The sequence below is a fragment of the Pogona vitticeps genome, chromosome 2 (genome assembly GCF_051106095.1).
Source record: "Pogona vitticeps strain Pit_001003342236 chromosome 2, PviZW2.1, whole genome shotgun sequence".
Classification (NCBI taxonomy): domain Eukaryota; kingdom Metazoa; phylum Chordata; class Lepidosauria; order Squamata; family Agamidae; genus Pogona; species Pogona vitticeps.
Window position 1 is genome coordinate 160,907,549 of NC_135784.1, and position 12,513 is coordinate 160,920,061.

The following is a 12,513-nucleotide window of genomic DNA, read 5'->3' on the forward strand; positions in this document are numbered from 1 at the left end:
AATTCAGTAAGTCTTCCCAGAGATCCATTATGGGATGTAGAAAAAAGTGAAAACTTTCATTTGTACTTACATAATATATAGGAACCACATTTTCAAAAAAGGCATTCATATGCTCAGTATTTCTTATAGCATATACACGAGACCAATAACCTAGATTTTAGTCTTCCCTAGAGACCACATTATCTTGCAGCAAATATTACAGTTAGCAACTATACCAAAAGTACAGCTAAACATAAACACACAATAAGTTTCTTCTGCAGTAATTTTGACTTTGCACCTCTAAAGAGCAGCAATTCACTTTTCAGAACTGAATTTTCAAACTCATGGAAATACTGGGTAAAGAATTCTTAAATCAGAAGTACTGTATTTACAGTGTCTCTGAGCATATGCAGAACATTTTTCTGCACTACAGAACCACTACATTCTCTGCCACCCACTTTGAATCAGGAAGCTTGGTACAAAAAGCTCAATGTTAAAGCACAGGTTTTGCATTTATGTCCCCAGTTAAATTCCATTTCCTGCTGTGTCCTGTTTCCTACAATTCTTGCACCTTCTGAGCCCCTGCTACCCTTTCTTTCCGAGAGAGAAACACAGTAAAACAGGACATGAATCTGCACGTAACTGAGATCAACTAATGACTTCCAAGCTCTGATAAGGAGTGCCCTTGCCCAACAGGTTAACTTGTTAAGTCTCATTGGGTAAACTGGTTAACTAGTAATTAACATGTGACTAATTAACTAAAACAAAGGTGGATTTTGTACAAGAACTATATGGTTTTCTTTTACATTTACTTCTTCTGTTCCAAGCTCTTACTGTGCAATGTATCACTTCTGGCATGCTCCTTGTAGGAAATGGTTACTCATTCATACAAATTTGTACAGGCAGAGGTAGGGGGTTTCAGAAATAAGAAAATAGAGTTCATGTGTGCAACACAAGTTATCCCCTCTTATGGTTCCTCCAACATTCTCAAGTAACATGAGCTGCATCTGCCTCAAGCAATAGATGAACTCCTGTTGCTAAGCAGAGTAAGGTAAAACTAGAGTAGGCTCACTAAATCACTGGGTACTTGGTGAGTCAACACTTATATAAGTTCCATTGATTCAATAGTCCTACTCTAGTGACAACTTATTTATTTACCTTATATGCTGCCCACACTACCCAAAGGCCTCTGGGCACCTTACAATTTAAATACAGTAAAAAGATAAAACGATTAAAATATAATTAAAAATACAGTGCTCTAAAAATTGCCATTAGGAATCACACTTGATATTATTTCAGTTAAAAACCTTCCGGAACAGGAAGGGTTTGATCTGGTACCAAAATGTCATCAATGTTGGCACCAGATGAATCTCCCTCAGGAGAGTGGTCCATAGTTTGGGGCAGCTGCCGAAAAGGCCCTTTGTCTACAAGCTGAGCCACCTCCTTGAGGGACAGCTCTTTCAGGAGGGCCCCCTGCCTAGATCTTAATTGCCTGGTAGGTTAATATGGAAGGAGGTGATCCTTCAGGTATCCAGGGCCCAAGCCGTTTAGGGCTTTACACGGCAAAACAAGCACTTTGAATTGGGTCCAGGCAGCGACTGGTAGCCAATGTAACTTAAACAGAATCGGCCTAGCGTTCCCTAGTGGCTCCACCACTCACCAGCCATGCAGCTCAGTTCTGAACCAGTTGCAGTTGCTGGACTGTCTTCAGTCCCATGTACAGTGCATTGCAGTAATCTATATGGGGTGTTACTAGTGCATATGTAACTGTCATGAGACTCTGCTTTTTCAGGTAGGACTGTAGCTGGTATAATTTCCGTAGCTGAAGGAAGGCGCCCCTGGCCACCGAGTCCACCTAGGCTTCTAGAGTTAGACTGGGGTCCAGGAGCACCCCCAGGCTGTGGACCCTGTCCTTTAGGGGGAGTGTAACCCGATTCAGGGCAGGGAAATGGCCCTCCAGCCTGTCCGGTGAAGCACCCACTAACACTTCCGTCTTGTCTGGATTGAGTTTCAATTTATTAACCCTCATCCAGTCCATTATCAGGTTCAGACACGAGTTCAGCCCAGAAACTGCCTCACCTGGATTGGTGGAAAGTGAGAGGTAGAGCTGAGTGTCCTCAGCTTATTGCCCAAACCTCCTGATGACCTCTCCCAGCGGTTCCATGCAGATGTTAAACAGCATGAGGGACAGTATCGAGCCCTGAATCCCATGACATAAACGCCATGGGGCAGAGCAACTGTCCCCCAGAATCACCTTCTGGACACGGTCAGCCAGGAAGGAGCGGAACCACCGTAAAGCGGTGCCCCCAACTCCCCACCCAGCCAGCCTATCCAGAAGGACACCAATGGTCGATGGTGTCGAAAGCCACTTCAGACATGGGATATTTGTACTGTACATGAATATCCTGTCTAAACAGGATTTCTGCTAATATACTGTGACTGCCGATGAATATAGTTTTATATATAATTGTTAAAAATTAAGCTATAAACAGCGTTGGGCATAACAGAAGGCTACTCTCCATATTCACCTTTCAAAAGTGGTGTTAATATTTTTATAGGGCCCAGCCGATACCGTGTCTATCTACATTTTTAAACACGAATAGGCGAAAGGCTGCCAAAGCAGAAACCCAGGGCGCTACTCGGTCTCCTTTGCTCGCCCAACAAACATCAATACACGTTCGCCTTTCCGACGCCGTGTCCTGCAGGGCAGTTTATGGGATGGGCTGGGCTGGCGCCGATTCAATTCTTCCCGCACAGAGTCGTGTTTTTGGGGTTTTTTTTGTTGTGCAAGCAAAAGGGGGCCACTTTTGCGGAGGACTCGGGGGCCCCCCGGCCGACCCGATATTTTCTGCCCTTGACCGGGGCGGCGGTATGCCGGGCGACTCTCCCGCCCGGGCGGCCCCTCAACTTTTCCCTCCCGTTCTCCTCAGGGCTCCTGGTGGGAGCGAAGCGAAGGCGGGGCGAGTGAGCGAGCGACCGTGAGGGAAGAGAGGGTGCTCTCTTTTCCTACCCACAATGCTTTGCGGGGACGTTGACAAGTGGATCCAAGATGGCGTAGAAAGTAATGACAGGTAAGTCAGGACTTCCCCATTCCCTCGCTTGGAGGACGAAGGGCCCGGGGGGGGGGTCTCCGGCGGGAGGAGGGACCGCGTCGGGGGCTGGCTGGGCACCCCCTGGCCGAGCCGGGTCTCGGCCAGGGGGCTGCTAGGCCCCGGGAGAGGTTGCACGGTGCCGGCTACAGAAGGCCCCAGTGTCTGCGGAGGGGCCTGCAAGAAAGAGCAGCAGCAGCCGCTTCAGGGCTGTTTACAAGCAAGAGCCGGAGATAAGCGCGCCCGCTTTGGGGTGAAGCGCCTGGAGGGGCCGAGCAAGCGGGGCGGCTGCGGATCGGGACCGCGTGCGAAGCCGGCGAGCCTGGAGAGTTGGCGTTGCCTTGGAACGGTTTGCAAGGGAAGGAAACAAAACTTAACACGGATGGGTGGGGTAGATGTAGATGGGTGATGATTTCTTTGCTTTCCCTTTTTTTTTTAAATCCACGAAATATGTGCGTGTGCTTTTAAGCCAAGCAAATAGGGAAGCTTTTAAAGGGCGGGGATAGTTAAAAAAAACCGAAGGGAAAAAAACACAAAACTCCTGATGATCGCATGGGTCAAGTCTCTGCGAAATTGAGAAGGCGAACTACAACTCCAACATACCTACGCCTGCTCAGCGTAACAGCACTGTTGCCATCAAGAAAGTTGGGGAGTAAATGCTAGAAGGATCGATTGTTTATTGTTTGGATGAAGAGACGTTTAAGGGGCTAAGTAATTCAGGGGTGACTTGAAAGGAGAGCTGGGTGGTAAGAGGCAGTGCTCAGATCGGTGGCTAGGTTGGTTAGAAAATATTTTCTAAGATGTTAATGCAGATAGTTTAAAGAGGTAACGATTAAAAGTACAGTAATAGTAGGCTTAGTAACTGACATGCCTTTTAAAATCAACTGCTTGGTGGAAAATTATTAACTATGGTTATCCTGCCTTCCGCCCTAGAAATGGCATCTTGGCTGAAAAACATGAATGGAAATGCATTTGGGCAGTTAGTTTTTTAAATGGGAAAAAAGTGTGTGTGTGTATGTGTGTGCCAGTCTTAAGCCTTGTTTTGGGGGTGTGGTCTCAATACAGTTGATTTACAGCAGTTTGATTTCACTTTGAAGTATTTTACAACAGGATCTCATTTTTTTTTAGCATCACACACTTTTACTCACAGTGTTTTATGCTGAGAGATAAGCCTTGTTTAAAAGCGCACACACATATTTCAGACATTTTTAAAAAATCATAACTCTTTGAGTTGCGGTGGCTCAAAGAATCCCAGTGGGAACCATTAAAAAATCTTGGCACCAAACTTCTCAAGAATTTATGCAGTTTACCACCAGAAATAGATATTCTCTGAATGCATTATTTTGAGTGTGTACTGCAAACATTAAAAAAACATCCAGTAACTTAGGTGAAACCTGTGCTAGAGAAATTGCATACATCTGCATTGATTTTTCACCATAGTATTAACATTAATTCACCTTTGATTTTAATCTCCATAATAAAGGTATCATTATTGACTGGACATATTTATAGCCTGTAAGCCCTAAACGGCTTGGGTTTAAGTTATCTAAAAGACCATATCTCCCTTTATGAACCTAACCAGGCATTCCATCATCAGGAAGGGCCTTTTTCTTAGTCCCACAACCCCCATAGCTGTGTTTGGTGAGGACATGGGAAAAGGCCTTCCCTGGAACTCCCTCCCATGGAAGGCTGGCGGCTGGCATGATCTCCACTGTCCTTCTGCAAGCAGGCAAAGACCTTTTTCTGTAGGCTGGCCTTCCTAAATGATTGGTTTGACTACGGGGATTTTTTTTTTAAAAGAGAATTCTGTGTTTTTATTGTATTTTTAACATTGTTCTTATTACAAATTTTAATATACTTATTAAATCCTTTTAAAATTTTTATAATTTATTTTTTGGCTTTTAATGTTTGTTCTTTTAATACTGTAAGCCACTATGGATCCTTTAGGAGAAAGGGGGCATATAAATATTTTAAATAGGTAAATAAATAAGATCACAAATGTGGGCAGCTAGTTGAAAAGTACTTCCTCTTATGCCTGCAGTTGTCAGTTATCTAGGAATGCCTTAGTTAACTCAGCAAGACTGTTTTCTACAGTGTAATGTATACACCAGATAAATGCCATTTTATCTGTTCAGTACAACTTAAAATCAAAACCATAGGGAGGCAGCAGATGGATTAGTGATTGCTCATCCTACTAACTATATTGTAAAATGTTTACAAATTATTTATTTCTTTTCTTTATGCAAAGTGGAAATCTGTTTTTAGAGAATAAATGTATACTTTAGAATAAACATTTGTTTCTCTATTCTAATTCTAAAAATTAAAGAAAATTAAGCTTTCTAAATATTTTATTTGAGCACAGTGATAATTTTTCTAAATAGGTCTTGACAAAATAATTGTTGCAGAAAGCTCCACCTTAAAGCCTAAGATGCAACTGATAGAATTTCTTCACTGTTCATGAACCACTACATGCTCTGATCTTTTTGCTGTGTACCATGGCAGCTTCCTTTCTGTTACCAATAGTCTAGTGAGCTACTCATAAATTTTCATGTTTTCCTTCCATTTTTCAGAATTATTATAGTACAGAAAGTTTAAGTCTAATATTCAGTGAATTGAAGGCCTTAATTGTAGCACAATTGGTTGTATAAATAAGGCCTTTTTTGCAATGATGTTTCATGTTTAGATTTATTGGAAGAAAATTACAACAGTACATGCAAATATATGATGGAAAATAATAGTTTGTGTGGTTTAATTGGTGTAGAGCTGTGAATTAGGAAGTTGTTTCTGAGCTATTCCAAAAAGTTCAGTTTGCTAATAAAAATTGAGTGTCATCAGTTTTGCATTATGGTGGCCCTTTTTCACAATTTTTCTAATCAGAGAATATTCAGAAATGGTTTACCATTCCCATCTTCTGGGGGCATCCTGGATTGTGCAGTTTGCCTAGAGCCAAACAGGCTCATTCTTATCCCTGGAGTCACAGTGGAAAATTGAACTCCCGGTCTCTGTCTCTGCAGCCAAAAACCTAACTCGCTGAGCTGTCCAGTCAGTTATAAAACTGTTACCCTGAAGCAAATATGAGCAGATATTTTGCACAAAAATGTGCACGTACCAGCTGATAATTGCTCTGTTTGAGAGCTTACATGCAACGTCTGCTAAATGACTGACACTCACCTGTTATGCTGAAAATATCTATTTGTGTTTCTTTGCGGTTACCATTGCAGTTCACAGTACTGCAAGCACCTGTAGAATTTTTCAGTGACAGGCTTGGAGGAAATACATTTTTGTTTGTTCAGAGCTAGTCCTTTGCTGTTACATTCCCACAGCTTTTTATAGGTGTCTCCGTGCTTTAAATAGAGGATTTAGAGAAAGGACACAAATGGGGCATACAAATGTTAGTGTCTTCAAAATTGCTGTCTTTCCCCCAAATATTACGGCTTGGTGTTATTTCAGGAAGGAATTTAACTAGCTGCTTTGCAGGTATAAACAAGTGAGAGGAAAGATTCCTTTTCAGATACTGTACGGCACAGTACATGGAGGCTATGGGGACTTGATTACTCAAGTATTGACTAAAATTATATATTAAAAATACATTAAATAGTGTATCAATTCAACTGGGAATCAATCCTCAGTTTCTGCTGTTCTTGATTCTTGCTGATGCCTAGTGCAAAACTGTAGTGACCCTTTCTGATTTAGTTAAAATAGGCCACACAGTTTTTAAATTGTATGTTGGATGACCTTAGCATAGAATATAAATGACTTAGGTATAATATGCAAAATCCTGTTGTGTAACTTTGTGCCAGCATAACTTTGATTGGGCTCCAGAAACTTTTAATTTAAACTCATGTCAAGTTCTCCATTCCCTCCTTTTCAGGTTTTGAGACTCCCAAAGACTCCCTTTTGCCCTGGAGAAGCATTTGAGAGTTTCAAGGCATGGGGTGGGAAACCCTTTGATGGTAAAAAAACAAATATTGCTGCCTACAGTCCTGATCCTGATGGTGTTTATTTTTACTATTAAAGGCTCCCCGCCATCCTGAGACTTCCCAAGACTTTCCCAGAGCAAAAGGGCCCTAGTGAGCCTTCAAATATGAAAGAGGGATAAGAAGCTTGCTATGAGTTTAACTTAAATGTTTTTAGTGTCTGATGTAGATTATGCTTGCATAAAGTTATGCCAGCAGAATTTCCCCTGATGCATATTAAATATATTTAAATGTAGCCTAATATAGTTAGCCATGTGGGAAAGGAAACGGTGAGAATTTATCTTTGGCCATCCCCTTTTGATAGAACAACCTGGAATAACTGGGAGTGCCTTCCTAATACAAGGAATAAACTCTAATATTATGGCCTGACAGCTTGTTCTCCGGAAACTCAAGACTATAATTAGTTGTCATCTTGCAAGAATGTGAAGTACCTTCTCTCATGTTATGCACGAATAGAAGCTAACAGTAGATTGGTCCAATATTGTTGGGTTAGACAAACAACTACACAATTCTTAGATTACAATGCAGTCATATCCTAATATACTTTGGCACTTCTTTGCTCTTCAATTTTTGTGGAAGGTTTGGATTTCTTTAAGTCAGTCCTTTCCCATCATTTCATGCTCACCAACCTATCCTGGTGTGTTTTGCTGGGAGAAGACATTAAACAAAGCTTGGCTTCATCTATCATCTGACTCTATTTTTGAAATCTGTTTATTCAATGTTCCATTTATTTCAGCTGAGATTTAGGAGAAACCAAGCATTTAAAAATGATTCAGTTATCTTTCAGAAATATACATTTTCTCCATTCACAAATCATACTGGTCCTACTTTTAGGTGTTATTGCATCCTGACTCAGTTTGCTCAGATAAAATTTCACAAGTAGCTTTCTAGCTTGTATTATTGCCATTTCACTTTCTCTGATCACTAGTGAAATTGACATGGTTGGCAACAAGACTTGTCAGTTGCTTTAATTGTTGTTCATATTGGTGATAATATGCCCCCCTTCCACCTTTAGTAACAGCAGTGAGGGCACGTGTGGATGAAATTTTCTCAGCTTTCTGAACCTATCGGGGATTTCCCTTGGTGATCCTCATTTCCCTGAAGGGCAGATAATAAAAGAGTGAGAGAAATCTGAAAATGAGGAAAAAGTAATTCTAAAACACATTCCACCCTCTGGAAAAATGCTATGCTATGATAATTGCTTCACATGGAACACATTTGTTTAAAGTTGACAGCAAAAATGCACTTGAAAATACATGTTCCAACAAGGGCAATCCACAGAGAGATAAAAGTGGGTTTAAAATTGCATATCTGTATTTACACTTGTGCACCAACAATGGGAAATGAACATCAAGTTGCATATCATAAATGCTTTAAGTGCATGCATAAGAGTGCTTATTATTGCAGCTTTTATAGCCCATGCTGGTTATGATTGGTCCTGACTCAATTTCTTATTTTTATTTTAAGAGAGGTGCATCTGTGCCCATTCTGTACTACTTACAATAATTGAAAGAATGATGATCACGGTATATTCTCTCTATATTTTCTGTAATTATGACAGAATGAGTGCAGTCTGTTACATGTCCATGCTTGATTTAACTGCGTGCGTGAACTTGTATGTAGAAAATTATCATATTAGCCTTTGGATTAAAAAAAAATGTTCCTTATATTTCTTCTAATTTATTTATTCAAAGCTTCCCTCATCTCATGCTTTATTGTTCATAGGCACGTTGGAAGTTTCCAGAGATCATTTAAGTCATGATAATTATTATTTGATCTATGCGAAATACCGGGTTGCATCCTGAGAGTGAACAGAAACTCATGGAAGATATTTCTATCTGATCTTGGCTGATTCTCCCCTTTTCATCTTTAATGAAGCTACTTGGTGGTCTGGAGAGGTTCTTTTCAGGGAATGCAGATGGTTGCAGGAGAAAGGATGGGATGGGTCTGTTCAGTTTCTACTCCAGTTTCACATAGTTTCTTCTACTTTATGTTCTCAAGATCCAAGCCACAAGATCTTCTGTTAAAAATTATCAAGGCAACGTGCAAATAAAAACAAGTTAACAACAAGTAAAGACATACTAATCAGCAGAAAATCTAGCAAATCAGCATGTCTTTATTGTAGAGTGATAATGTTTCAGAAGGCCTGGTGGGTAAACAGTGAAAGAACAAGGATAGCCGAGTACTGTAGTTGGTCTGAATGGATGCACAGGTAGTGAAAGGGCATAAAGTTGAAATGTGTCCTTTTTTGGGAGTGGTTTGATCTAGATATAGAATAACCAGAATCCTTTATTGGTGTTTTTATATGGTTTATTTTACTTGCTATAGCTAGTTGACGAGGTGCATTCTGTTTGCACAATCATACGTGTGATGCAGACATGCCCCAGCCTCTCATTGGTTAGCTGCAGCTAGTTGTGGCAGGTTACATGAACTTTATAACACCAGTAGGATTCTGGCCAAACATATGTCTTAATTGGTTTTACATGGTTTGGACTGCATATTTTTTAAGCTTTGCGTTAAAATGGCTTACTTTTAATTTGGTCAAATACTAGCAGAGTCACGTGATGTATGAAGGGCTGTCTTACTTAGATGTAGAGATGGAACAGTGAACTTTTTTTGGTGTTTAAAACAAAAAAAGAATTAAACATTTCCACTGCTTTTAAAAACATTTAAAACTTGTTCCATAAAATTAATTAGTAAGAGTGACTGAATTTAGACTAGACATCCTTCAGTCTCGAGAGACTGTGGTAACATGCTCTGTTTGGAGGACTTGGAACAGCGTCTAGTGTGGCTGAGAAGGTCAAATCAAGAGTGACAACCCCTTCCACACTGAAGACAAATACAATCTGTTCCCTGTCCAGCTCCCTGATTTTGCTGGTTTCGGGACTGCCTCTTTGCCTCAACCTGTAGGACAAGTGTCTTTTCATAATGGGAGAGGCCATGATGCACCACCTGCCTCCAGGCTGAACACTCAGATGTCAAAGTTTCCCATCTGTTGAGGTCCATTCCTAAGGCCTTCAGATCCCACTTGCAAATATCCTTGTATTGCAGCTGTGGTCTCCCTCTGGGGCGATTTCCCTGCACTAATTCTCCATACAGGAGATTTTTTGGAATCCCACCATCAGCCGTTCTCCTGACATGCCCGAGCCAACGTAGACGTCACTGCTTCAGTAATGTATACATGCTAAAAATTCCAGCTTGTTCTAGGACTGCTCTATTTGGAAGTTTGTCCTGCCTGGTGATACTAAAAATGCATCGGAGGCAATGCATATGGAAGGTGTTCAGCTTCCTCTCCTGCCATGCGCAGGGTCCAGGACTCACTGTATTACAGGAGTGTGCTCAGGACACAATATAGACCTGGATCTTGGTATATGCTATCAGCTTCTTATTGAGCCATGCTCTCTTTGTGAGTCTAGAGAACATGGTAGCTGCTTTGCCAATGTGTTTATCCAGCTCAACATCTAGGGAGAGAGTATCAGAGATGGTTGAGCCAAGATATACAAAGTCATGAACAACCTCCAATTCTTGTGTGGAGATGGTAATAGAGGGAGGTGAGTCCACAACCTGGCCCATGACTTGTGTTTTCTTCAGGCTGATTGTTAGTCCAAAGTCTTGGCAGGCCTTCTTAAAGTGATTCATGAGTTGTTGGAGGTCTTCAGCAGAGTGGGCAACAACAGCTGCAGCATCGGCGAAGAGGAAGTCCCGCATGCATTTCAGTTGGACTTTGGTCTTCATTCTCAATCTAGAGAGATTAAAGAGCTTTCCGTCTGATCTAGTCCAGAGATAGACACCTGTTGCAGTTCCAAAGGCGTGTTTCAGCATGACAGCAAAAAAGATCCCAAACAGGGTCGGTGCGAGGACACAGCACTGTTTCACTCCGCTTCGGATGTCAAAGGGATCCGATGTTAAGCCATCAAAAACTACAGTGCCCTTCATTTCCTCATGAAAAGACCTGATGATGTTAAGGAGTCTAAGTGGACATCCGATCTTGGGAAGTATTTTAAAAAAGCTGTCCTTGCCAACCAAATCACAGGCCTTTGTGAGATCCGTGAAGGCTCCTGCAGCTGTCTGAGGGAGAATATCATGTCAGTGGTGGATCTATTAGCTCAAAATCCACACTGTGATTCTGAATATACTCTGTCTGCAAGCACATGGAGTCTCCTCAGTACAACACGGGCAAGCAGCTTTCCTACAACGCTGAGAAGAGAGATGCCACGGTAGTTATTGCAGTTGCCCCTGTCACCTTTGTCCTTATACAATGTGATGATGTTTGCATCCTTCATGTTCTGTGGTTCTCCACCTTCCCTCTAGCAAAGACAAAAGATTTCATACAGCTCGGTGGTGATGATCTCTTTACAGCACTTCAGCACTTCAACAGGGGTGTTATCCTTTCCAGGTGCCTTGCCAGAGGTGAGGGAATCCAAGGCCGCTTTTATTTCTGCTAAAGTTGGTTCACTGTCCAACTCTTCCAAGACAGGCAGGCACACAGTGTTATTTAGTGCCTCTTTGGTCACTATATTCTCTTGGAATATAGCTCAGAGTAGTGCTGCACCCAGCGTTCCATCTGCTGTGCTCGGTCCTGGCAGTCTGTTGGACTTTGCTATGAGCAAGTCGAAGAACCTGCAAGTTGTACTCACTAGGACAGGCTTTGTATGCTGCTAGAGCTCTCCTCTTATCCTCGATGGCTGGCATCAACTCCTCTGAATGGGCTTCAAACCAGTCTGCTGTCTTTTTGGTCTTCTTACCAAATGTGGACAAGGCAGTGTTATAAATGTTCTTGAAATGTTCCCCTTGTTCAGGTGCATTTGCATCAGCCGGACCTATAAGAGTTTCCTCAAGCGCTTGGGCAAATTCCTCCACTTTTCTCTGATCGCGAGTCTTGCTGATGTCAATATGTGGTCTTCCTTTTTTGTGTGATAAATCTCTTTGCTCACAGTTTTACTCTACTACACACCATGGAGTGATCACTATCGCAATCAGCATCCTGATAACTGTGTGTGATCATAATACTGTACTAGGAAGGCTAGAAGGTCTAGTGAGGATCAAATTGAGCTGGGATCTTGGATGTCTCCAGGAAACTCTGTGTTGAAGCTTCGTATTCAAGAACGTATTGCTGACACACAGACCATAATAACAGCAAAACTCCAGCAAGTGTTGGCCATTTTTGTTCATCTTCCCAATGCCAAAACGGCCTAGACAACTGGGCCAAGAATTGTGACCAGCACCAACTCTAGCTTTAAAGTGTCTGAGAATGAACAGTGGTTCTATCTCTGGGATTTTTTTGATAGTAGCTGCCAGATTGTCGTAGAATTTGTCTTTGACTTCTGTTGTGGATGACAGTATTGGTGCATATGCACTAATGAGGGTGACCGGTCCCGCTGATGAGTGGAGCTGCAGAGACAGGATTCTTTCACTCCCCACAGTAGGTGGATCTCAGCAGACTATTTCTGACCGCAAAGCCAACACCA

General features: G+C 41.8%; 1 protein-coding gene across 2 annotated transcripts in view; it reads left to right on the top strand.

The window, feature by feature from the left end:
• The first annotated feature begins 2,923 nt into the window (after positions 1 to 2,923).
• HELZ (helicase with zinc finger) overlaps positions 2,924 to 12,513 on the top strand; it is a 172,012-nt gene continuing 162,422 nt past the window's right edge. For both annotated transcript variants that reach the window (XM_072991020.2, XM_072991023.2), the window contains exon 1: positions 2,924 to 3,050. The gene's annotated coding sequence lies outside the window, so the exon portion shown is untranslated. The remainder of the gene's footprint in view (positions 3,051 to 12,513) is intronic.